Consider the following 27,385-nt stretch of genomic DNA (forward strand, 5'->3'; position numbering starts at 1 on the left):
GCACCCATTTTTCTTAGGGCGTTAAATTGTAGATTAAACAAATAATAGAGCGTATTCTTAGGTTTTTTTCGGTAAAGTCACGTAGGTAAAAAAATAAAATTAATAAAAGTAAAATACAATTTTTTATTTTACTTTTATTAATTTTAATTAAAATTTTAATTAAAATTCATAAAGTAAAATAATTTATTTTATTTTATTAATTTTAATTAATAAAAGTAAAACAATTTTTTATGATTTTACTTTTATTAATTTAATTTTTTTACCTACGTGACTTTACCGAAAAAAACCTACGAATATGAATCCTTGCAGTCACGAAAGCTTCAAATCTAGAAATAATAGAGCGGCCTTGAGGAATATTTGTGGTTTTAAGGTCGAGCCAGGTTAGGCGTTGACATGCACTCTCACTTGGGAGGCAGTCAACCGGTTGTCTTTTATTGTTTTTGTGAGTGTTGGGTCGCAATAATAACTCATAAACAAGCTGTATTTCCGGGGTTATTACACATGTAATGCAAATACAGTATGTGTTAGTTTGATATGTCTATGGTGGAAATAATATGTAACATTACATTTTAGTTTTTATTTCATAACAACAACGTGATGGACAGACGATTTTTTTTATTTACAAGGCTGAATGGAGGCCTACATGCCGAGGCTTGAGTATTATATTTTTTACATCACATTTTTAGGGCCTAATGTTCAGCATATATTTTGTCTTTTCGTATGCACATGTATTACTCTGGAAATAATCAAAACGCACTTCCATAACATTTGCAAACGGCTAACAGCTAGAGTATACATTCTCTGCAAACTGGTGGTGTGCGTGCAGCATTGACTTATTTACGTGTTTATGTTTGCTTCCGATGTGATGCGGGTCGCTAAAATTACAAAAACCAATAACAACAAAGTACGACACAGCACACGGCAAATCGAAGATCAGAGGAAACAAATAAATCCAGTTACGGTTGAAATCGAACAAGACTGCACAAATATTATCAATATCAAATTAGGTATCTTCAAACACAAGTTACCTCGGATAAATGACTTAAAAAAAAACTATAAAAGCACAAAAACAAGTTTCAGAAACATGAAATTGATTTGGGGATAATTTCGCTCATATACACACAGATACGAAATAAGGTACGGTTTGAATATCATCAACATTTCATGGCAGCTTTGATGATGGTGCGTGCATTTTTAATATACAGTAAACTCGATTATCTGCGTGCGACTTATCCGCTTTGAGGATTAAGTGCGCGCCTGAGATTTTGGCATAAATTAATAACGCGTGTATTTTCCCTTCAGCCCAAATTAATAATCTAAAAGCAGGGATACATTGTTTTCTAGTAAATGTATATTACAAGTCCCGTGTTTTTAACCAAACAAATGTGATGCGGTTAATCCGATATCCATGTGATCGCCTCTACAATACAGTAGTTGCCATATCTTTACAACAGTGGGCGGAGTTTGATTATTTTTTGATTGTCTGCGATTTTGAATTATCCGCGGCTGTCCTTCCTGTCAGTGCGGATAATCCAGAGTTTACTGTAATTTAATATGAATTAACATTAATATTTAAAATGGCTCAGCTTTGAAGCAAGGTTAGTTTTATGGCCAGCGAGAATAAGAGCACACCCACTCTAAAGTGCACTTGCTTCCTTTGTTAAGGATAATTTGAAACCGATCGTGCGAACTCATTGCTAATCAAAGAGTCTTTCGGTCTTGAGATTATAATATGATGTTCTACCACGTCGAAAGTCTTTATGCAGATAGCTGACCACACTTTCTTATCTCTAAAGCCACAGACATCTCGACAACTGCTACAGTAGCCATCGATAGGGCGCTACCAAGTGAACGAAATCCTGATTCATAATAACGTTTTTTATTTATAAATGTGTCAGCAACCCTCCACCACCCGACACGGCCAATCAGTAAAAGAAAGTGTCACGTTGACAAAAGACAACTATTTCACTACTTTAGCCCACCGGTGTGTTGAAGAGTGAATCCACAACATTTACAATTTGAGTACGACGTTTCGCTGGTAATTACATCCAGCATCTTGGGGCGATTTGCCAGAAGAGTGAAGCCATCCACCTGCTTCCGGTCTTAAATAGTGCAGGATGACGTCAATGGTCAGTGGGCAGATCAGCTCCACGGTAGGTCCTGGTGTCAAGGACATGGACCCGCATCCGCTGCTCTGTCACTATGTAGTCCAGCAGATGTTCTTGCTTGGATCCGGCATGCATCCATGATGTTTTGTGGATGCTCCGATGCCAGAACAGCATGTTGGTAATTTCAAGCCCATGGGCTGCACGAAAATCTAGCAGCCTCCTACCATTGTTATTGAGCTGATCTGGCCCATATCTTCCAATCACTCCAGACCAGGTGCTAGCATCATGACCAACTCGGGCATTGAAGTCACCCAACAAGATGATTCTATCCCGAGGGGCCACTTTAGCCAGTACCTGTGACAGGTCATAGAAGGCATCTGACTCATCGGCCTTACCTGCATCCTTCCACGGATGTTCGTCTTCGGTGGGGGCATAAGTAACCACGACCACCACTCCTCGCCTCTAGTTAATGGGAAGGCGAGCCCAAAGTAGCCTGGGGCTTACAGCTCCCCAAACCTCACCGCCACGCTCCCACGCCTCCTTCATTCTTTTGTTCAGAAGAGCCACTCCCTGTTGTTTGGCAGTCTCCTATCCCGAGTAGAGGACTCATGGTGGCAGGAGCCAGAACCGGTCCACCATACCTCTTGAATACCACAGAGATCCAGGAGGTACCGGTCCAGCTCCCGACAGAGGAGTGGCAGCCTCTCCTCCGCAGTGAGCGTTCGAACATTCCACTTGGCCATCCGAAGTGGCTTTTTGTTCTTTCTGGAGGAGCCCCGAGGGTGAGGATTCAGTCTCCTGGCTCCGCCACCCACACCTCAGCCTGTCATCTAGAAACGTGATGGGGTTCAACAATGATGACGTCATCCTGCACTTTTTAATATTGGAAGCAGGTGGATGGCTTCACTATTCTGGCAAATCGCCCGCAGATGCTGAATGCAATTTCCAGCAAAACGTCGTACTCAAATTGTAAATGTTGTGGATACATTCTTCAACACAACGGTGGGCTAGAGTAGTGAACTATTTGTCTTTTGTCAATGTGACACATTTCTTACTGATTTGCCATGTCGGGTGGTGGAGGGTTGCGACGCATTTATGAATAACTCGACCCGGAATGCATCCATAATCTGTTATTATGAATAATACTGGTCATGAAAGCTAACGTGTTAAACTGAATCCCGATTGTCTCGGATTAATCCTGCCTCGACAATGTTGCTTGTGTACAAGCTTCCCCACAAGTATTGACAATACCGTATGGGCAATTTTTGTGCATATTGGATGGGAGGGTGTTTGCATGGGTGGGTGTTTGCATGGGTGGGTGTTTGCATGGGTCGGTGTTTGGTATGGTGTTTGCATGGGTGGGTGTTTGAATGGGTGGGTGTTTGCATGGGTGGGTGTTTGGTATGGTGTTTGGCTGGGTGGGTGTTTGAATGGGTGGGTGTTTGAATGGGTGGGTGTTTGAATGGGTGGGTGTTTGCATGGGTGGGTGTTTGGTATGGTGTTTGGCTGGGTGGGTGTTTGGATGAGGGTGGGTGTTTCGCTGGGTTGGGTGTTTGCATGGGTGGGTGTTTGGTATGGTGTTTGGCTGGGTGGGTGTTTGGATGAGGGTGGGTGGATAACTGGGTTGGTGTTTTGTTGGCTGGGCGTTTGGATGGCTGGGCGTTTGGATGCATGGGGGTTTGGTTGGGTAGGTGTTTCGATGGGTGGTTTCGATGGGTGGGCATTTGGCTGGTTGGGCATTTGGCTGGGTGGGCATTTGGCTGGGTGGGCATTTGGCTGGGTGGACATTTAGATGGGTATTGAGATGAGTGGCGGTTTGGGTGGCTGGGTGGATTTTCTGGTAGGGTGGCTTTCCTGAATGAGCGAGCTCACCCGAGTGTTTTTTTTTCTCTCTTGCAAGGCAATGCAGTGGCTGTCACTCACACCTCACCGACCACCCAAATCAGACACCACACACACACCCACGCGAACCATTGGACCGACGCGATGGGGGAGGTTAGCGTTAGTGGGCGGTGTGACTGGCCCTTTTCGAAGACAGTGCTACGACGATTGGCTCTGCAGTGATATTCCTGGATAGGGGAAGGTTTTTTTTCTTTCAAAACCAGTGGGCCGATGCTGCAGTTGGTGCTGTGGTAGAGCGAAATAATGTGCTCCACGTATTTATATGGAGGGTTAGTGTGCATTTACGAAGGCGGATACTGTACGTTCAAGCGTGCTGCTGAATGGTGATTTATCGGTAGGTGTCTCTGTTTGTGTGTGTGCAGAGGACAAACGCATCAGCACACAAAGACATTTGAACACATCCGTACATATACATACGCGTATGCAGACATGTACATGGTCATACGCGTACGGTACGTGAACTCAAGCACCTACACATCCACACACGTGTCAGACACGTACAGACGAATGTCCATACACATACACGCATGTCGGCACGTGTGTGGCAGTACACGTAGACTGTAGTAGGTATGTGCATACACAATCATACACACGTACAGTCATAGATCGTGTGCATTTCCCGTGTAGCCTTAACAGACTGTAGGGGCAAGTGCTGTTAGCGAGTAGCACCTATGACGGCCGACACTGGTACACGAGGGGGTGGGTGGACAGAACCACGCCCGACCGCCTTTGTCTCCCCAGTGGCGATGTTTACACACCGCACCAGGTACACATTTGAGGCTGAGTCGACCTAGGGGAAGCCCAGGACCGATTCAGATAATTGTTACTGGCGGTGTTGGCCGTGAGCGGGAATCGAACTCGGGTCGCCGGGTTCGTAGCACAGCGTGGCGCTAACCACTCCACCACCGCTCCTCATAACACATATATGGACATGTGCGTACATACAGTACACACATGTGCACATACAGTACACGCATGTGCACGTACAGTACACACTCGCTGCTACGGTGGCGGCGTTGGGCAGAATCGAAGTAACACAACAAAATAATCAGACAAAATGCGTTTGCGTTGTTAACTCACGTATATTGTATTGTTTCTATTTGTGCACATCCACGACCCCGGACCGGTTTCACACGCTGTGTCTCATCAGCAGTCTCAGGCTTGCTGAGCCACTGGTTTAACACGAGACACACTATGGACCGGTTTCCACACGTTGTGTCTCATCAGCAGTCCCAGACTTGCTTGAGCCACTGGTTTAACACGAGACACACTATGGATCGGTTTCCACACGCTGCGTCTCATCAGCAGTCTCAGGCTTGCTTGAGCCACTGGTTTAACACGAGACACACTATGGATCGGTTTCCACACGCTGCGTCTCATCAGCAGTCCCAGACTTGCTTGAGCCACTGGTTTAACACGAGACACACTATGGATCGGTTTCCACACGCTGTGTCTCATCAGCAGTCTCAGACTTGCCTGAACCAATGCTGAACTGCCAGATCTTCATAGACAAAGACCCTCTCTGTCAAATATTGGTCCTGGGTTGACGCATAACGATATAATGAACAACACAGAATACACAGAACACTCATTAGCGTGGAGAATATCCAATAACAAAGTCAGAATCTTTATGCAGACTGGAGGAATCCGATGAGCTATGAAGCTCTTGATGGCAATGTCCAGTATTTCACAGGTAGAACGGTTAAGCAAGACCTGTTTGACTTTAAAAATAAACGATATATTTTTGTTCACATATCCCCATCTGCCCCATGTGGACTACGGGATGTGTGAAAACATCACGGGAAGGTGTTGACTTTGGACTGTGCAGCACACAGCACGTTCTGCAACTATACGTGCGTGTGTACAGGGGCAGGAGGCAGTCTGTGGCCGTGTTATGATAATTTGAGCTTCTGGTTTGCACGCACAAAGACACGGTACACCATCACCCCTCTACACACGCGTAGCAGTCGGCGGCACGGTGGCTTGGAGATGTTAACTACCTCGCCTGGTACACAGGAGGTCGTGGGTTCGATCTCGACCCTGACGCCTGCTGCTGTATATTTGGAGTTTGCGTGTCTCTCTTTCATCATGATCACGATGGCTAGGAGATGTTAGCTACCTCGCCTGGTACACAGGAGGTCGTGGGTTCGATCTCGACCCTGACGCCTGCTGTATATTTGGAATTTGCGTCTCTCTCTCTCATCATCATCACGGTGGCTAGGATATGTTAACTACCTCGCCTGGTACACAGGAGGTCGTGGGTTCGATCCCGACCCTGACGCCTGCTGCTGTATATTTGAAGTTTGCGTCTCTCTCATCATCATCATCACGGTGGCTATGAGATGTTAACTACCTCGCCTGGTGTGCAGGAGGTCGTGGGTTCGATCTCGACCCTGACGCCTGCTGCCTTATATTTGGAGTTTGCGTGTCTCTCTCTCATCATCATCACGGTGGCTATGAGATATTAACTACCTCGCCTGGTATACAGGAGGTCGTGGGTTCTAACCCGACCCTGACGCCTGCTGCTGTATATTTTGAGTTTTCGTGTCTCTCATCATCATCACGGTGGCCTGGAGATGTTAACTACCTCGCCTGGTGTGCAGGAGGTCGTGGGTTCTATCCCGACCCTGACGCCTGCTGCTGTATATTTGGAGTTTGCGTATCTCTCTCTCATCATCATCACGGTGGCTAGGAGATGTTAACTACCTCTCCTGGTGTGCAGGAGGTCGTGGGTTCTAACCCGACCCTGACGCCTGCTGCTGTATATTTTGAGTTTTCGTGTCTCTCATCATCACGGTGGCTAGGAGATGTTAACTACCTCTCCTGGTGTGCAGGAGGTCGTGGGTTCTATCCCGACCCTGACGCCTGCTGCTGTATATTTGGAGTTTGTGGTGTCTTTCTCTCGCTCCCCGTGGTCGCGTGGCTTTTTCTCCGGTTCCTCTGGGGTTTTCCCTCCACATTTAGAATCGACCTCACTCGTTCGGAGTATTCGCCTGCCATAAATGTCCATGCGACGCTCACACCACTTTGTTTAGCTGTCATCTGTGGCGAGGTCGCTTCTGAAAAAATTAACCCGTAAAAACAAAGTTTTTCACTATAAATCCTTTATATGCGTGTTCAATGGGCCACAACCCAGCCCACATTGGTCTTTGAAGCGGGCGGCTAGAGTCCTCTCGTCCTCTGGCTTGAGATGGCTGCCACCTATGGGTGAGATGATTGTCTGCCACCATTAAGCAATTGGTAATTAAATATAATGTTTTTTTTCCTAAAAGGTGTAAAATTTTGGAATTTTTTTTCACGGAAATACATTGTCACGCACAACGAGTCTGTGTGCAAAATGTCAGCTCGATTGGATCACGGGAAGTGGGTTAAAAAACGACGGAAATATTTGCACGGTCGTAAGCGGGCAAGTAAGTGAACTTAATATAAAGGATTTAAAAAGAAACAACTAACACAGCTCCCTGGGCCCAATCTGGTGAAACGAAAGTAGTTTTTTTTTAACATGACCGCATGTTTCGATTTAAAGCTTTCGTGACTGCAGGGATTCATCTTCTTGGTTCTTTCTGTAAAGTCACGTAGAAGGGAAATAATAAAATAATAAAAATAAAACATAATAAAATACAATTCTCACGACGTTTCGGCCACAACGCAAGCAGCCGTCCTCAGGTGAAGACCAGGTCTGTCGGGGAGACAGCGATTCAGACGCTGTCTCCCCGACAGACCTGTTCTTCACCAGTGCCTGACACTGTCTTCCCGACAGACCTGTTCTTCACCTGAGGACGGCTGCTTGCGTTGTGGCCGAAACGTCGTGAGAATTATTTTATTATGTTTTATTATTTTATTATTTCCCTTCTACGTGACTTTACCGAAAGAACCAAGAAGATGACCGCACGTGTCGCCTTAACTCTCGGGGTAAGTTAGCGAGCACCTATGAAGGTCGGCACGGCACACGAGAGGGGTGTGTGGCCAGCACCACGCCCGACCGCCTTTGTCTCCCCGGTAGCAATGTTAGCACGTCGCAGCCAGGTGTGTTTTCATTTGAGGCTGAGTCGATCTAGGGCAGGCCCAGGACCGGTTCAAATATTCGCTGTCACTCTTTAATTGCTCGTGCACGGGAATCGAGCTCGGGTGGGCCGCGTTCGCAGCGGAGTGCGCTAACCACTGCGCCACCGCTCCCCACAACAACAACAACAGCCATTCGTCACAAGTGGCGGTGACGTCGGCACGGCGCTCGTGCCAGGCTAGGTGCACTTTAAGGCCACGTGAAGTGTCGAAGGCAGGTCACGGGACAGACCCGGTTACCCATGGCTTGACTGAGATGACCGGCAAATGCACCACCTGTGCTCCCCCATTGTGCTACCTGGCTGCGTTTTATCCGCCCAGCGCTCTATTCGTTGTTGTGAGCGTCGCCCCCCTCCCGTTGTTGCTGGAGGGCGACTGCCTCCAACTGCGTCCTTCACGAGCCTCCTCCACAGAGGCCGATCTTGACACCGCTGGTTACCAGTCTTCGGCAAGTCCGCTCAGCTCCACATCCTCCTGCACCAAATCAGCTCCATCTCTTCTCTGGCCCGTGTCCGTACCCGTTGGGCCCCCTCGATGCGGCCAAATAAAACCTGCTTGGCCATGCGGTGGCCGGGCATGTGGGCTACATGACCCAGACAACGTCAGCCTTGGCCGCCGGAGGAGCTCACCGATGGGGCTTTGTCCAGATCTTTTGTCCAAACATTTCAAATATCAGCAGCATCGTCACGCGGCTGATAAAAAGATAATGCCGCCCGAATGATTCATTCAGAGCGAGACCTCTGCTGCCAAACCGCAGCTGGGCATGAGCACACTGCCCAGGTATGGTTACTCCTGCATGGATATGCATATATAGCCTCTACAGACCGTTTCGGAAAGTACTGTTAGCACACGAGGAGGGATGGGTGGCCAGCACCACGCCCGGCCGCCTTTGTCTCCCGAGTGGCGATGATTTTACACACCGCACCAGGTACTCATTTGAGGGCTGAGTCGACCTAGGGGAGGCCCAGGACCGGTTCAGATAATCGTCACCGGTGGTGTTCGCCGTGAACGGGAATCGAATTCGGTTCGCCTGGTTCGTAGCGCAGCGCTGCCACTTTTTCCACATCCACACGGACACACACACACACCAGACAAAGATCCCCCGTATAGCCTGTAACAGACTTTTGGGGCAAGTGCTGTTAGCGAGTAGCACCGATGAAGGCCAGAACGGGTACACAAGGGGGGTGGGTGGACAGTACCACGCACTCGTACACACGGACACACACACGGTTACACACACGGACACACACTCACCACACACACACGGGGACACACACACCACATACTGTGTGACACACGGGGACACACGGAGCGCGTGTAATAGGAGGAGTAGCGAAGGCGATGCTGCTGCTGCTGTGTCATCATAGCCCCGTGTGCGCGCACACACATACATCCACATAGACAAACATCCACATAGACACACATCCACATAGACACACATCCACATAGACACACATCCACATAGACACACATCCACATAGACACACATCCACATAGACACACACACATTCACACAGACCCACACACATTCACACAGACCCACACACACCACACACAGACCCACACACACAACACAGACCCACAAAGACTCACACACAGACTCTCACACCCACAGACTCTCACACCCACAGACCCTCACACCCACAGACTATCACACCCACAGACCCACACAATCACACACACACCGGCTCGCACACAGACTCTCACAACCCACAGACTCTCACACCCACAGACTCACACACAATCACACACACACCGGCTCGCACACAGACTCTCACACACATAGACTATCACACCCACAGACTCACACACAATCACACACACCGGCTCGCACATAGACTCTCACACCCACCGACTCTCACACCCACAGACTCTCACACCCACAGACTCTCACACGAACATACTCTGACACCCACAGACCCACACAATCACACACACACCGGCTCGCACACAGACGTTCACACCCACAGACTCTCACACCCACAGACTCTCACACGCACAGACTCTCACACCCACAGACCCACACAATCACACACACACCGGCTCGCACACAGACTCTCACACCCACAGACTCTCACACGCACAGACTCTCACACCCACAGACCCACACAATCACACACACACCGGCTCGCACACAGACTCTCACAACCCACAGACTCTCACACCCACAGACTCACACACAATCACACACACACCGGCTCGCACACAGACTCTCACACACATAGACTATCACACCCACAGACTCACACACAATCACACACACACCGGCTCGCACACAGACTCTCACACGCACAGACTCTCACACCCACAGACCCACACAATCACACACACCGGCTCGCACACAGACTCTCACACCCACAGACCCACACAATCACACACACACCGGCTCGCACACAGACTATCACACACACAGACCCACACAGTCACACACACACCGGCTCGCACACAGACTCTCACAACCCACAGACTCTCACACCCACAGACCCACACAATCACACACACCGGCTCGCACACAGACTCTCACACCCACAGACCCACACAATCACACACACACACCGGCTCGCACACAGACTATCACACACACAGACCCACACAGTCACACACACACCGGCTCGCACACAGACTCTCACAACCCACAGACTCTCACACCCACAGACCCACACAATCACACACACACACCGGCTCGCACACAGACTCTCACAACCCACAGACTCTCACACCCACAGACTATCACACCCACAGACCCACACAATCACACACACAATCACACACGCACAATCACACACACACCGGCTCGCACACAGACTCTCACACCCACAGACTCACACACAGTCACACACACACCGGCTCGCACACAGACTATCACACACACACCGGCTCGCACACAGACTCTCACACCCACAGACCCACACAATCACACACACCGACTCGCACACAGACTCTCACAATCCACAGACGCTCACACCCACAGACCCACACAATCACACACACACCGGCTCGCACACAGACTCTCACCCCCACAGACCCACACAATCACACACACCGACTCGCACACAGACTCTCACAATCCACAGACTCTCACACCCACAGACCCACACAATCACACACACACCGGCTCGCACACAGACTCGCTGCGCGGGGGAGGGAGGGAGCGTCGTGGACACGCGCATGGAACAAGAGGAGGACAACACGCACGGTGAGGCCGGTTCCACGCTGCCGTGTCCGTGCGTGTACCTGTGTGTGTACCTGTGTGTGTCTCCGTGTGTGTACCTGTGTGTACACGTGTCTCCGTGTGTGTGTACCTGTATGTGTCTCTCCGTGTGTGTGTCTCTCCGTGTGTGTCTATCCGTGTGTGTCTCCGTGTGTGTACCTGTGTGTGCACGTGTCTCCGTGTGTGTACGTGTGTCTCCGTGTCTGTGTGTGTTTGTGTGTACATGTGTGTGTGTACGTGTGTGTGTACGTGTTGTGGGGAGCGGTGGTGTAGTGGTTAGCGCTACGCTGCGCTATGAACCCGGCTACCCGGGTTCGATTCCCGTTCACGGCCAACACCGGTGACGATTATCTGAACCGGTCCTGGGCCTCCCCCTAGGTCGACTCAGCCTTAAACGAGCACCCCGGTGCTGTGTGTAATCATCGCCACTGGAGAGACAAAGGCGGCCGGGCGTGGTGCTGGCCACCCACTCCCTCGTGTACCGTTCCGGCCTTCATAGGTGCTCGCTAACAGCACTTGCCCCTACAGTCTGTTACGGGGGATCTTTGTATTTTATCTTTGTGCATGTGTCTATGTGTACACGTGGTGTATGTGTGTGTACACGTGGTGTGTGTGTGTGTACACGTGGTGTATGTGTGTGTGTACACGTGGTGTATGTGTGTGTGTACACGTGGTGTATGTGTGTGTGTGTACACGTGTTGTGTGTGTGTGTACACGTGTTGTGTGTGTGTGTACACGTGGTGTGTGTGTGTACACGTGGTGTGTGTGTGTGTGTACACGTGGTGTGTGTGTGTGTGTACACGTGGTGTGTGTGTGTCTACACGTGGTGTGTGTGTGTGTACACGTGCTGTGTGTGTGTGTGTACACGTGGTGTGTGTGTGTGTACACGTGGTGTGTGTGTGTGTACACGTGCTGTATGTGTGTGTACACGTGTTGTGTGTATGTGTGTGTACACGTGTTGTATATGTGTGTGTGTACACGTGCTGTATGTGTGTGTACACGTGGTGTATGTGTGTGTACACGTGTTGTGTGTATGTGTGTGTACACGTGTTGTATGTGTGTGTGTACACGTGCTGTGTGTGTGTGTAAGTGTAGCGATTAGCGCGCTGCGCTACGAACCCGGCGACCCGAGTTAATTTCCTGCTCAGGGCCAACACCAGCGACGGATTATCTGAACCTGTCCCGGGCCTCCCTCTAGATCGACTCGGCCTCAAACGAGCACCCGGTGCGGTGTGTAGTAAACATCGCCACTGGGGGAGACAAAGGCGGCCGGGCGTGGTGCTGTCTACCCACCCCCTCGTGTGCCACAGTGCCGGGAGCCTACATAAGGTGCCCGGGAGCCTTCATAAGGTGCCCGGGAGCCTTCATAAGGTGCCCGGGAGCCTTCATAAGGTGCCCGGGAGCCTTCATAAGGTGCCCGGGAGCCTTCATAAGGTGCCCGGGAGCCTTCATAAGGTGCCCGGGAGCCTTCATAAGGTGCCCGGGAGCCTTCATAAGGTGCCCGGGAGCCTTCATAAGGTGCCCGGGAGCCTTCATAAGGTGCCCGCGAACGGCACTTGCCCCAGCAGCCTGCTACAGGCTACACGGGGGATCTTTGTCTTTGTCTCCGCGTGTCCCTTTGTGTCTGTGGCGGCCTTCAGAGGGGTACGCTCACAGCACTCGCCCCACGGTCTGATCACGGATCCGTGTTTGTGTGTCTGTGTGTGTCTCTGTGTGTGTCTGTCTGTGTGTCTGTGTGCGTGTCTGTGTGTTTGTGTGTCTGTGTGTGTCTGTGTGTATGTCTGTGTGTATGTCTGTGTGTGATGCCTTTGTTTTTCAGTACTGTACCCACGTATATCGGTATCCGTGCCAGCCTCTGTCTGTGTGTAGGTCTTGGTTTGTGTGTGTGTGTCTCTCCGTGTCTCCGTGTCTTGCTGTGTTAGTGTGTCTTTGTATATATCGGCGTGTGTGTCTCTGCCTTGGTCTCTCCCTGTCTCCGTGTCTTGCTGTGTGTACGCGCTTCTGTGTCTCCACGTGTCTCTGCCCTCGTTTTTGTGCCTGATTTTGTGTGTGTGTATTTGTGTGTGTGTGTGTATTTGTGTGTGTGTTTATGTAACCCTTTATCACTACTTCTGTTTTTAATGCCTCCTTGTGTCTGGCTGTCCACGTGTGTGTTCGTCTTCATGGCTGTTTGTGTGTCCGTATGACTCCATCTCCTTGCCTTTGTCACTGTGCCTCTGTCTTCGTGCGTGTCTCCGTGTGTAGCTGTGTGTGTCTGCCTGTGTCTCGCTGCTGTTGTCTTTTCATCCGTGTGTTGGTCTCATTGTGTCACGGTCCGCCTGTCTCTGTGTGTGTGTTGTCTCAGCATAATTGTTTAATTGTCTCCGTGTCTCCCTTTCTGTATCCGAGTGTGTCTGTCTTTCTGCCTCGCTGTCTGTCTTGGTTTATTTTCGCCTTGTCTGCCTCTGTCTCTGCGCGTGTCTAAGTGCGTGTCTGTCATTTTTGTATCTCTGTGTCTCTACTTGACTTTACAGTCTGTACTGATGCGTCTGTTGTGTCTTTTAGTCGATAACGTGTTGAGCCTCCAACTCTAATGTCTCGCTAGAATGTATCCATCTTCCTGTATTTGTCTTTATGCCATATCCCTACGTTGTGTCTACATTGGATTGCCCGCTCCATTATATCTGATATATCGCTCACTGGGAGGTCGCTCATTCTTTTCTGCTGCCCCCAATGTCTGGGAATCCCGACCTCCCCCCCCTAGCCAACGATGGTATCGACTCCCTGGCCCACGTTCAATAACCTGGGGCATTAGTCTGCCAGTAGGGGGGGCGATGATGATTGCTTTGTACAGTCCCAATTGAGTTTTCGAATCCGGCATTTGTTTGAGTCTACAAGTGCTCCCAGCAAAGGAACGTGGAATTTCCACGCCTGACTTGGGCACCGCTCCATAATCACTGTAGTAGGGGGGGGGGGGGACACTTTGACATTTTGACCTTGGCTTGATGATACGTAGTTTGCACATCTGTAAGGATACACGGTGTGAACAGCTTCATAGCTTCGTCTCGGCATCAGTCGGCCTGTCACAGCGTGCTCCCGAGTAATTTGCGTCACGCAGAGTCCAGTGAGGGCTCACTCCCTCGGGAATAACTCGAGGACCGATGGTATTGAAGACGAAGCTGTAATTCATCCAGATGAATATTCGTGGCTCAGCGGTAGAGCGAGCAGCTGCTCGCAATTGGAAGGTTGCGAGTTCAAATCCTGGTTGTGGGGGTTGACTCGGTCCATCATCCCTATGGGGTCGATACAGTTGCTACCGTAATTTTTTTGGGGAAGTCAATGTTGGTTGTCCTATGGAGAGACACGCCCCTGCCATATGAACGTGACATTTCCCCCACTGACCTTAGGGCTGTAAATGAGAAATGAGCACCGATGTGTCAATGCTTATTTCAGCAGGAAATTGCTTTGCATGTTTTGTGCAAAACCTACGACCTTTAACCAAAACTGCATTTTTTTTGGGCTTAGATCGTGTGAATATAAATGTGTCATAAACCCACCCAGGATGGCTTCTTCGCAATGCTGGCAATCGCCTGATGATGTGTGGTGTAATCACCAGCGAATCGTTGTTAACTCAAATTGTAAATGTTGTGGTTTTACTCTACAACACAGCGATGGTGCTGAAGTTGCCACGTTCTGTTCACGTGACAAACCTTACTAATTGGCTGTGTGCCGGGTGGAGGTGGCTTCACGACACATTTATATTTCGGCAATCTAACCCAGAAAATCAAACCGCGTTTTAATGAATGTGGGAGAGAAAGTGCTTCGCTGTGGTGGCTGGAGACTGTGGGAGGCACGGGGGTGGGGGGGGGGAGTTGCCACAATCATCGATTTGAAACTATTTCTCTGAACCGAGCTCGTGGATTGAGTAGAATAATCCAACGTATCATCATCATCGTCGTCGTCATCGTCACGGTTCATGGGCAGGCAGCCCACAGGTTTCCACTGCACGTTTCATCACTTGATTCCAAAATATACAAATTCAATTACATTCGAAATTTAAACGCTTTCTATTATTCTTTCTCAGTGTCCGCCCACACGAATACACTCCGCTTTGTCTTTTCCACATTAATCCTCAAGTCCTGCATCCTTTTCTGACCCATGCAGCGTATGAAAACTTTCCTGCGGTACTACACAGCTTTCTTCCATCAGATGTGTGATCCAGCGTGTGTGTGTGTGTGCTGCGCTACGAACCTGGCGACCCGGGTTCGATTCCCGCTCACGGCTAACACCAGTGACGATTATCTGAACCGGTCCTGGGCCTCCCCTAGGTCGACTCAGCCTTAAATGAGTACCTGGTGCGGTGTGTAAACATCGCCACTGGGGAGACAAAGGCGGTCGGGCGTGGTGCTGGCCACCCACCCCCTCGTGTACCGTTCCGGCCTTCATAGGTGCTCGCTAACAGAACTTGCCCCTACAGTCTGTTAAGGCTATACGGGGCATCTTTATCTTTATATATTCTCACCGTTCCGAGCGCCGGCCAAGACCGAATTTCTGTGTCATTTACAAAATGTCATTTCATAGGCGACCAATATTTACTTTTCGGATAATGTCGGGATTATTATCGGTAACCCCCTACATTAAAAAAAAATGTAGTTTAAAATTTACGTTTTGGGTGATTAATTTTCTCAGCCGTCTTGAGATGTTGATTTTGGGTATCGGGTGAGCACGGAGTGGTGACTGAGCGATTGGTGAGTGGTGTTAGCTGAGGTTGTCAGTCAATTAGTGGGTGTCCGGTGGGTGGTGAGTGTCTCAGGCAGGTGAGTGTTGTGTATCTGGTCATTGTCTCGGGAGAAATGAGTGTTTGGTGAATATCTGGTGACTGGTGACTTTCTGGTGAATGTATAAGGAAACTGGCTAGCGTTGGTGCCTGGTGTGTGGTGAATGTGAGTGGTGAGTGTCAGGTGAGTGTCAGGTGAGTGTCGGGTGAGCTGGAGTGATCCATAGAGGGCAGATTGCCCTGCGGTTTATATATCCCCATGTGTGTGAAATGACTCAACTGTGCTGAACGTACACAAAGACAAACACAGACAAAGATCCCCCGTATAGCCTTAACAGACTGTTGGGGCAAGTGCTGTTAGCCAGCACCTATGAAGGCTGGAACGGTACACGAGGGGGTGGGTGGCCAGCACCACGCCCGGCCGCCTTTGTCTCCGTAGTGGCGATGTTTACGCACCGCACCGGGTACTCATTTGAGGCTGAGTCGACCTAGGGGAGGCCCAGAACCGGTTCAGATAATCGTCACTGGGTGTTTGCCGTGAGCGGGAATCGAACCCGGGTCGCCGGGTTCGTAGCGCAGCGCGCTAAACCGCGACACCACCGCTCCCCACACACAACACACACACACACAGACACACTCACGGACTTTCATTGCTATCCACATTCATTGCTCGCAATTCCGCACTAAAAGCCTCTCCATTGAAATGGTCCCAACGAATGCAACTGGCCCCTTTTGTTTGAATCGGAGGAGCCCTTTTTAGAATGACAATAAAAAACAACCCCCCCCAGGCATCCCATAGCCAACACCCCCAACCTTAGCATTAGCCCTCACCCCAACCTCACAGCAACCCCCCCCCCATTCACGAGAAAACCTCCCTTTTCTACCACATCTCCACCCCCCCCTACACAAGCACAACCTCACAATTGGAGGTGTCTCGGAGGGACCGCCGTTCCAGAGTCGTTGAGCCAGGGCACCCAGATTGCAATCCCGAACTCGAATCATCGGTTTCGTGCGACCTGCCTCCGGGTTGAACTGATTTCAAGTGTAGCAAGTTGTTGATGGCCTTGGCTCGGTCACCAGAAACTGTGCACACACACACACACAACAAACCAGCCCCCCCCTCCCACCACCTCCCTTCACATAAAATATGCTCTTCACTGAATGGGGGATCATCCCGTCTTGAAGAACTAAAGCTCTAATGTTTGTTCAACTGCGCAGAGTGACGATAATACGATACTCCGCTAAATCACTGCGTACATTCGGCAGTCGTGCGTATGAATGCGTCAGAAAGTAAAACGTGCTTAAGTGTATGTACACAAGGGAGCAGACATCGCAGCTATCACGAGTTTCACCTGAAGACGAACGCTTGCGTTGCGTTCGAAACGTCGTGATTTATTTTATTTCTACCCTCGTGACTTTACCGAAAGGACCAAAGAGTATGGATTCCTGCAGTCACGAAAGCTTCAAATCAAGATTTTATGTACACACCTGCGTACATGTACCTCGGTATTCGTTCTCGGTCCTTTGCCAGTCCACTGCTGGATGAAGGTCTACACCATTGCTGTGTAGGTCGCGACGGATTGTTTGACCATACTTCACCATGCTGGTTCAGTGCGGGCTGGGGAAGGGATTGAGCGGTTCAGAGCCAGCTAGAATATCTACCCGCCACACCGATGTTAGACCTGACCGAAAGTTGAGCTCAGACCTCCAGGGTTTGATGGCACAGTGTAGCAATCGCCGCGCCATGTTTGGTACATTGAGTCTGGATTAATGGGATTTCACCAAAGCACAAGCTGAAGGCAAATTATAAGCAGAGCCATGCAAGTTTAGACGAGACGCATTAAACATTTGATTGTGTCTGCCCATCCTCTGTTAATCCTCCCTTTAATGATCGGATCTCTGGGTACGTGGGTGTGAATGTCGTCATATACGATCAGACACTCATAAGTACAGTACTCCAAAATGTGTATTATTCCACAAAGAAATGTTGTTGACGACTTGATTCAACTTTTTATATTTAAAGACGTACCCATCGGAAACCGCTCCGTTTTAAGATTCCGTTCCTTTTCATTAGAAAGAACACAAATTTATTAACTTAATACTCTGAGGGGAAGCTCCTGTCTCTTACCGTTCTCAAATTATTCAGATTTGAACATCATAAAATACAATTTTTTTCGTTAAAAACCGTTTGAGTCAGAAATATCTCAAATAACAATAAAAGATAGAAAAACGGTTCTCGCTTAAATTTTATTTTCTGTTTAACGCTTTCAAACTAAGAAACCCGCAATCTTATATGTTGAACGGTTTCTGAAGGACACCATGCACATGAACATGTTTGTGGGGCACTTAAAATCGAGATTTGGAGGCCTTAAAATGAAAAGCCACGGATTTCCAGATGGTTCTGTTGGTTGTGGTCTAAAAGCTACCTATGTACCACATTGCAGCTTCCTACCTTGTCGAGAAGTAGAGGAGTTTGAGACATACAGATGAAGGTCTTTATTTGTATAGATGACTGGGATATGTGTGTGTGTGTGCGCATGCGTATCTATGTCATTCGGTCGGTCCTTTAGACCCAAGTGCGTATGCATGTGCATGTTGGTGCATATCCCTTGTATAGGGGACGTGGTAATGTGGTGATTAGTGCACGGCGCTTACAGGCCTGGCGATCCGAGTTCAATGCCTGCTCGCAGCCAACATCCGCGACGAATATCTAAACCAGTCCTGGGCCAGCCCTTCGCGAGCATTAAATACAGGTACCTGATGTGTGCAAACATCAGCACCGGGGAGACAAAGGCGGCCGGGTGTGGTTCTGGCCGCATCGCCCACTCAATAGACGCCCCCGTGCAAAACTTTCTCCAGCAGTCTTTAAGGCTATACGGGGGATCTTTGTCTTTGTTGCTTAAGCGCGTGTTTCTGCGCGTGCTAAACGCGTGCATCTGTGGGCATCTTTGGGGTTGTGTGTATTCATGTCGGTATGCGTGTTGCGGTTGTTGAGTGCGTGGGTTGTTTGTTTGAATAGGCTTCCCAGCACGTGGAGTGGAACGTCGGACATTGTGCCAAACAACACTCGGTACAACGCAAACACGGGTCGTAGAGCTGTTCAGCGCAACTGCACAAGTAACTTAGCCGAGTTTTGTTTCTTAGTCCCGGATTGAATTGGATAAAAAATTAACTCGTAAAAACAAAGTTTTTCACTATAAATCCTTTATATGCGTGCCAGCCCACATTGGTCTTTGAAACGGGCGGCTAGAGTCATCTCGTCCTCTGGCTTGAGATGGCTGCCACCTATAGGTCAGATGATTGCCTGCCACCATTAAGCAATTGGTAATTAAATATAAAAAAAAAATTCCTAAAATGTTGAAAATTTATGAAAAAAATTTTCACGAAAATAAATTGTCACGCACAACGAGTGTGCAAAATGTCAGCTCGATTGGATCACGGGAAGTGGGTTAAAAAACGACCGAAAGATTTGCACGGTCGTAAGCGCGCAAGCAAGCAAGTGAACTTAATATAAAGGATTTAAAAAACCGAAGTTGACATGATGGTTAACGTAAGAATCCGGTTTCATCGCGGGCAGCTGAAGAAACATGGATTGGAATTTAGGATCTCAGTAGTGCTGACTCAACACTGACTCCTAAAACGTCCAACTCCCTCGTTGTAAAACCTAATAGAATTAATCAGATGAATAGAGTCTCAGGCACAGTATTGATCAAAGGCACGATCGTCATTCCGTTGAGTATATCATTTCAGCGTCGTTTATTTAGACTGCCAAGAGCCCACTTAGACTCATTCGCTGTCAAACCGAGACACGGATGAGAGTGGGTAAGCGTGTAGAATTGCGTGCGTATTTCTCTCGTTCGGTTTGTCGAATGAGTGGCTGCCGACTTGTGGCATGTCACGAGCAGTCGTCGGGTTGAGGAGACTGGCCTCGGCCATGGTAAGGTGGAATATCCACCGCTGGCTCTGCACCGCCCTGGAGATTAGCGCCGCCAAAGGAGGAAGACTGGGACCAGTTCGTGAAGCGTCTTTTGGGTGCGATTCCGCCGATGCGAGGCAGTTGACATCGTCCGAACGTCGTACGCATGCGGTCATCGCAATAATCACGTTTATAAGAACATGACCACCATTGTCATCAACATCATTACCATCATCATCATCAATCATCGTAGTCGCTGTGGTTTGCGTTGAGCGTAGCTGCCAATCGTTTGACGCAAGGCAAACGGCATCCATAGCACGCGCAATTTGCATGTTGCGCGCGTCTCTCTCCTTTCTGTGTGTCAGATGCACTGCAGTCCGATTGGTCAGCTCCGTTTGTGGGCAGAAATAGCATCATGACATCATGATGCTGGTGCCAGCACAAACTTTCCCTCCCCCCAGCCGAATGATTTGCTGCCGGGGCTGGGTGTGCAGTGGTGCCATGCCCATTCATTCCTCCGGGTAAATTGGTGGCCTTCCCTGACATTGTTGTGATTGCAACACCACGCGGCTCTTGATGGACAAGTTATACGACGAGTAATAATGTACAAGTTCTCTGCCAGGCCGCGGGGGGTTTGTTTGACCATGCTGGTCAGTGCGCGTCGGTGTAAAGGTGGGGGTCCAGGACCGATTCAGATCAAGCTGCGGACCTCCAAGGCACTCGATGGGTTAACCTCGCAATGTTTACGGGAACTGGCCCTTCCCCCCCCCCTCAACCATTATATATACGGAGTGGTATTTCCTGTAATCTCTCATTTACTTGATACAGCTGTCGGGCTGTGACGGTTCCACCTGAAGACGGAAGCTTGTGTTGCCTCCGAAACGTCGTGATTTTTATTTTATTTTACTTTTATTAATTTTAATTTTTTACCTACGTGACTTTACCGAAAAAAACCTAAGAATATGAATCCTTGCAGTCACGAAAGCTTCAAATCTAGAACTGACCCGTGTTTATACTCCGACGAGGTCCTCGAGATCTTCGTATTGTCTTCTTCTTCTAAGCACTCCGAGGTCCAGGCTCCGTTGCTGGGACGATTGGGCTTTTGCCACTGCACAGCGTCCCGATGTTTGGAACACCATCACCTTTCTTCTTGGTTCTTTCGGTAAAGTCACGTAGAATGGAAATAATAAAGTAATAAAAAGAAAGTATAATAAAATTTTATATTATATTATTATGTTTTATTTTTATTTTATTATTTCCATTCTACATGACTTTACCGAAAAAACCAAGAAGATGAATCCCTGCAGTCACGAAAGCTTTAAACCATCACCTTTGCCCATAACACAATTTAGAATCGTCGGATATATTTCAGATTGTCTCAAAAACTCGCCTCTGTAAACCAGCCGTTACCCCCTCGCTAGTTCTGGCCGCTTACCCCTGACAGGTTCTGTTGATTTCCTGGCTCTTCCATACGTGGCAACACATTGGGATCTACGGATGAAATGCGCCGTACAAATGTCATCATCATAATGTTGACGATCCATGGGGCAGATGGCTCATAGTAGGTGTCCGCTGCACATGTTTGTCATTTCTTTCCAGTTCCCTCGGTCTTGTAGTGCCAATATTCTCAAGTAGCGCCACATCTTCCTGGCAGCAGTCTTTCCGGTTCCTTACATTTTATCCGAACAACGACAACACACTTTAAATTTTCCTGTTGTCGTCCATCCCACGTGTGTCTAAATAGTGTCAGTACCCTTCTCATCGCTGCCTGCATCGTCAGTTTGTCTCCTTCTGCGTGCAACCTTATTCTTGCTTCTGCCTTGGTCACTTTTTTAGGGCCAGCTTAGACGCAGTATCTTTCTGTCACTAATACACTCCCAGTGCCAATTTCTAACATCTGCCCCCTTAGAAATGTATATTATTGTAATTGGTTTTTTACCCTTCTATCTGGCAACAAAACTGACACCTTTTTTTACAAGGAGTCATGTTTGCATAGACCACAATACCTGCAGTCATAATGCAAACAAAAAACATAACTCTGATAATGTATGCACTGTCCTTGAAGTTGATTGGTCAGTGCATACATTATCAGAGTTATGTTTTTTGTTTGCAAACATGACTCCTTGTAAAAAAGGTGTCAGTTTTGTTGCCAGATAGAAGGGTAAAAAACCAACTATCATATTTTTTACTGGCAAATGAGGTTCCAATGATGTATATTATTATTCTAGCTCGTGGAGTGGTGGCACAGTGGTCAGATCACTGTGCCACGAATGTGAAAAAGTCAACACTGCGCTGTACAATTATAATCTGGCATTTAAAATTATTTTAACACGTATTTTTTTGCAGCAGAGATTATGATTCATGGCTGACTTTTGACTTGGGCCACGTAATTATTTCGGCCAAATGTGTCACTAAGACTCTGCACCACTCAATACAGCCAAACAAAATGAAATCCTCACATGTACAAGCGTTTAATGCGCCAGATATTATTGTTGAGCTCGCAGTGAAGGTGAAGAACAGTAAATGTAGCGAGTTGGGCCCTGTGGCACGACCCAAAAATCAACTCCAAATATTTCAAATTAAGTAAAAAAATTACTTTAAACATTTTTTTACTAGCTATATAGCCCTTTTTCAGAAGCGACCTGGCCACAAATGATAGCTCAATGAAGTGGCTTATCACGTGGAAATGTATAAATGCCACATACTCTTAAACGCACGTTGATTCTAAATGTGGAGGGAAGAACCAGAGGACCCGGAGAAAAATCCAGCCGAACACGGGGAGAGAGACATACAAACACCAAATATACAGCAGGCGTCAGGGGTCGGGATCAAACCCACGACCTCCTGTATGCCAGGCGAGGGAGTTAACCTCTCGCCACCATGGCGATATTAAAATCAACACCGTGGCACGAGTGTTATATTTTAATTGTAAAACCTAACAACCGTCCACGGACTGGATAGGGGTGACTTTGGGAGCCCCCCCCACCCCGCGCTTCCGTGCGGCAGAAGAGCCGCACTGTGAAATTAACACACATCGACTCCGCTATCCCGATAGCTTGTGTTTAAGGGCCATTAGCACAATCGATCGCTGATTCACCGCGTGTGGCCCTTGTTTATATCAGTTCTCATTCTGCTGTTTAACGTCATTTTACAAGTCGTTTGATTTGACGCGTGTTCGGACGGTTTTGACGTCGTCGCAAATGCTACGGCAAGCCCCCCCCCCCCCCCCGTCTTCGCTTGCTTCCTTCCGCTGGAGCCTGCCACTCATGCAGTGAGACAGAGGTTCACAAACGGGTTTTGATTCCTTACCCGTACCCGGCCGCACCAGGGTCGCAAACGGGTACCCGTACCCGTACCCGGCCGTACCCGTACCCTACCCGTACCCGGCCGGGTACCCGGCCGGGTACGGGTAGGGTATGGGTACGGCCGGGTACGGGTAGGGTACGGGTATCGGGTACCTGATTGCGACCTCTGGGATGAAGCCATGTTGCAGGCGCGGGTGGGTTGATTCTAGGAACTTGAATTGTGAGAAGAGACAAGACGTTGGGAAATGAGTGACAAACGGTGACTCACCAGTGACTCACGGCCTACCCGTACCCGTACCCGGCCGCACCAGGGTCGCAAACGGGTACCCGTACCCGGCCGGGTACGGGTAGCCGGGTATCGGGTAGGGTACGGGTATCAGGTACCCGGTTGCGACCTCTGCAGTGAGATCACCATCGTCAGCTTCTGGATTCACTTCATCCGTCCACCCATCGCAAGCCCCTCTTCCTGAATACAACTAGGTGACTTTTGTTGTTGTTGCTACTTTCTATTCCATACCTCCAGGTTGTTTACCCTATCCTCATCCAAGCTGTACACGTGTCCCGCCCATCGCGGTCATCTCTTCTTGATTAACATCCCTCCTTCAGAGCACACGAAGCTTCCCGATTGCGTCTAGCGATGCTTTACTGCCGCACTCTGTTCCAGTCCTCGACCCTATCCTCCTCTACCCTGCACAACGCGTCCCACCCATCGCGACCCTACACCTCCACGGTTACTTCCAGAGACGCATTCTTCCAATGCTCTTGCGCCTCCCAACCTCCGACTTGTTTATCGGATCCCTCGCGTGACATTCCGGCCATCTTCCACCGTGCAACCGCACGCGCACACGCAAGACCAGCAGGACATTTTCCCCGGTGCCTTTTTTTCTTCCAGTGCCAACGCCACGTGGATGGATTCGTGCAGCATCTTTAAATGCAAGCGCATTTCAATGGACTGCCCAGTGGGCATATGCATTGTATAGAGAGGCAGGTAGTTGGTTATGGGTAAAAAAAAAACAACAAGCTATAATTCGAATTCATTATTAATGATGTATTGTTATTATTTATTTAAGCAGGTCCGTGAGCTGCATTCAATTACAAACCATACAAGTGGCATTCTGAGTATTCTGAGACGTGTACCTGCATTCGGAGGCTTACACTTGCACGGCTCGTTCAGAGTCGCGTTTGACCGCACGCCGGCTCCTCGCTGTGACAAATTTGCGGAAGATCAATGGTTGCTGTTGTTGTTTGTGTTTGTTTGAGGCGTCCGTCGGTGCCTCTGTTATTTTGGACGCTGCAAGCCCTGCCTGCTACTGCTGCTGCTCCCCTCCCCCCCCTCCTCCTTCTTTTTTATCCACATCAGCCACGGTGTGGTGTCATTACCTGCTGATGCAATCGTTGGGTTTTTATTGAAAATATGTTTTTCGGTCCAATTAATGACGACTTGCGGAGGCCGCGGTGAAAACCCCCCACGGCTTTGCGCGAGCGTGGGCAACCAACGCTCCTGGCCCCCTCGTACGGATGGCGACGGGTGGCGATTAGTCCACTTGCTGTACTGCCTCCTCCTGGCAAGCCCGGCGGGTATGGCGTCGCCTCCTGATGGCCACATGTGCCAAGGGAGTTTAGCGACGTCTTTGCGGTGACCCACGAACCCTCGCTGCTGCTGCTGCTTCCTTCGCCACCGCCGCCACCGCCACCACCGCCACCCCCACCACCGCCACCGCCACCGCCACCGCCACCGCCACCACCACCGCCCGGCTTAGAGAGAGTGCGATGTGTGGGGGAAGGGGCCGCTTCGACTCTGGGCCAATTGATCTCGTCCGCAGGGCCTGTCGATACACGGCAGTCACGCTTGAGATCAGGCACCGCGTTTGATCCGTTTCCGACGCCAAGTATATGGACGGGTTTCGGATTGAAGACCGTCTGATTTCTGATTTTTAGACCCCGAACGCCCGGCATGACGACAGCACCCACAGCTGGGTGTAGCTGCTGGCCTCACAGCGGACTCAGCAATCCAGCGGTCGCCCGCCCGATGCAATTTCCCTGGCTGTTGGAAGGATGGGCATTGTTGATTTGCTTTTATTCCCGCGACCATTTCTCACGGTGTCACAGTGTAAACAATTAATATGACCCTCCTGCCGACGAGATTATCAGTCTCGAACACCGGGGCCGTTATCCTTAAATTGCAGTGAGTGACAGGGTGGGGAATACTCATACTCTTAGGTTTTTCGGTAAAGTCACGTAGGTAAAGAATAAATAATAATAAAGCAATTGAAATAATAATAGAAACAAAATAATTTATTTCTACTATTATTTTATTTCTATTACTATTTCACTTATATTTTTATTATTTATTTTTTACCTACGTGACTTTACCGAAAAACCTAAGAGTGTGAATCCTTGCAGTCACGAAAGCTTCAAATCTAGGAGGGGGAATGCATGGATCAGAGAGCAAACATAAGGTAAGAGGCATTATATATAATATATATATGTTTTATATATATATGGGCTGCTCAGAAAAGTTAAGTGGGTTTGGCCACCTTGCGAGAAGGGCATCAATTATTCATGGGCTGGTCATGCAATGCGCAGACATGTCGGAAGCGTGTTTTGAACACACAGCTGCGGTTTGGTGATGCGGTTCGTGATGATGATACTTTCATTTTATACAGCCTCATTTTATACAGTGGATGTCTTGATTCTGTCCAATCTTCTCTGCCTTGTTTATTATCCCTGCCTTGTTTGTAGTGGCTGAATCACAATTTCTGCCTCATCTGTACTGACCGGAACTCAATATCTGCCTTGTTTGAGTCGGCCTCATCATTTATGTTTCCACTGTCGACGTCGTTTTCAACGAGGTTGTTTCACGATTGGTCGCCAAACGAGTGTCCAGATGGGGGCTTACCCACGCGCATTTCTTGTTCGCACGCGATCATCATCCAATAAGTAATATTTAAAAATACTTTTTTTTTTTTTTAACACGCTTTAATGAAATGTACCGTACTGGTAATGGAAGAACTCCACGACTCCAAGAAGTGGCCCCGAGGCTTGCCGTAACGTAAGGGGCCGTGATCATTTACAGCCAACGTCAGTTGAGCGTGGACAATTAGACCCAAGCCGAAACATAACATATAAAAAAGAATGTTTACATTATTTATTTTTATTTTTAACGATAGAATATAGTATTGTTATCAGTATGACATAAGTATACAAAGTTTGCAGTCGATACCACATTGGGAAGTTGGTTAAAATTGAGTTGCAAGATTTGAGGATACGACAACAACAGACAGTGAGTTAATAGAAAGCGTGTAAACAGATTGTTTAAAAAATAGATTTTAAATTTCTTATGATAGAATATAGTACTGTCATAAGACATAAGTACATGTATACGAAGTTTTCAGTCGATACCACATTGGGGAGTGGGTTAAAATTGAGATATAAGATTTGAGGATACGACAACAACAACAACAGACAGAGTGAGTTAAATAAAAGCGTGTAAAAATCAATCGTCACGAATGGAATGAAATATCCCGTTCACCTTTGCGCTTTTCATTTTGTAAGTTGCGTACCTAAAGTGCCCTTCCTCTGAATCGGTGGTTCTTCTTCTTAACCTGGAGTGCACGCTGCACCGTCCTGGGGGGGTGCGAGATGCCCTCTCTCAGCGGTGCGGCACGTGGCCAGATATATATGTTTTATTTTAGAAGATAAAATCATCAAACTCAAACTAGGCACGTAAGTAGAACGACTCTGTTTCATCAAACGCCTACGTATTTATGAACATTATGCAATTTTTTAACGATTGAGACCCAAAGGGGGGTGTAAGGCTGCTGTAAAGGTTTAAGAACCACTGCTTTCAGTGGGCCATTCGGGTTAGTTTCGCGTTCCAGGTCTATGTTCATCATTAGGGTACTTTTCCCCCATCCACTGCATGAATGACAATCGCGTCCAGGATAATATACGGAAGAGCCGTGGGTAATCGCTACGCGTCCCCTGATGAAAGGCACCGAAGCAATATTAATATTTCTATTCTTAGGTTTTTTCGGTAAAGTCACGTGACTTTACAGAAAAAACCTAAGAATATGAATCCTTGCAGTCACGAAAGCTTCAAATCTAGAATTAATATTTCTACTT

General features: G+C 48.5%; 1 protein-coding gene across 2 annotated transcripts in view; it reads left to right on the forward strand.

Annotated features, from left to right (window-relative positions):
* The first annotated feature begins 4,133 nt into the window (after nucleotides 1-4,133).
* Nucleotides 4,134-27,385, forward strand: part of LOC144732579 (beta-galactoside alpha-2,6-sialyltransferase 1-like) — a 65,244-nt gene continuing 41,992 nt past the window's right edge. Inside the window, exon 1 of one of the 2 annotated variants that reach the window (XM_078614026.1) lies at nucleotides 4,134-4,344. The gene's annotated coding sequence lies outside the window, so the exon portion shown is untranslated. Of the gene's footprint in view, nucleotides 4,345-10,924; nucleotides 11,269-27,385 lie in introns of those variants that run through there. The other variant, XM_078614027.1, reaches the window with a different exon arrangement.

This window comes from Lampetra planeri, chromosome 43, assembly GCF_965212315.1.
Source record: "Lampetra planeri chromosome 43, kcLamPlan1.2.h2, whole genome shotgun sequence".
Lineage (NCBI taxonomy): Eukaryota > Metazoa > Chordata > Hyperoartia > Petromyzontiformes > Petromyzontidae > Lampetra > Lampetra planeri.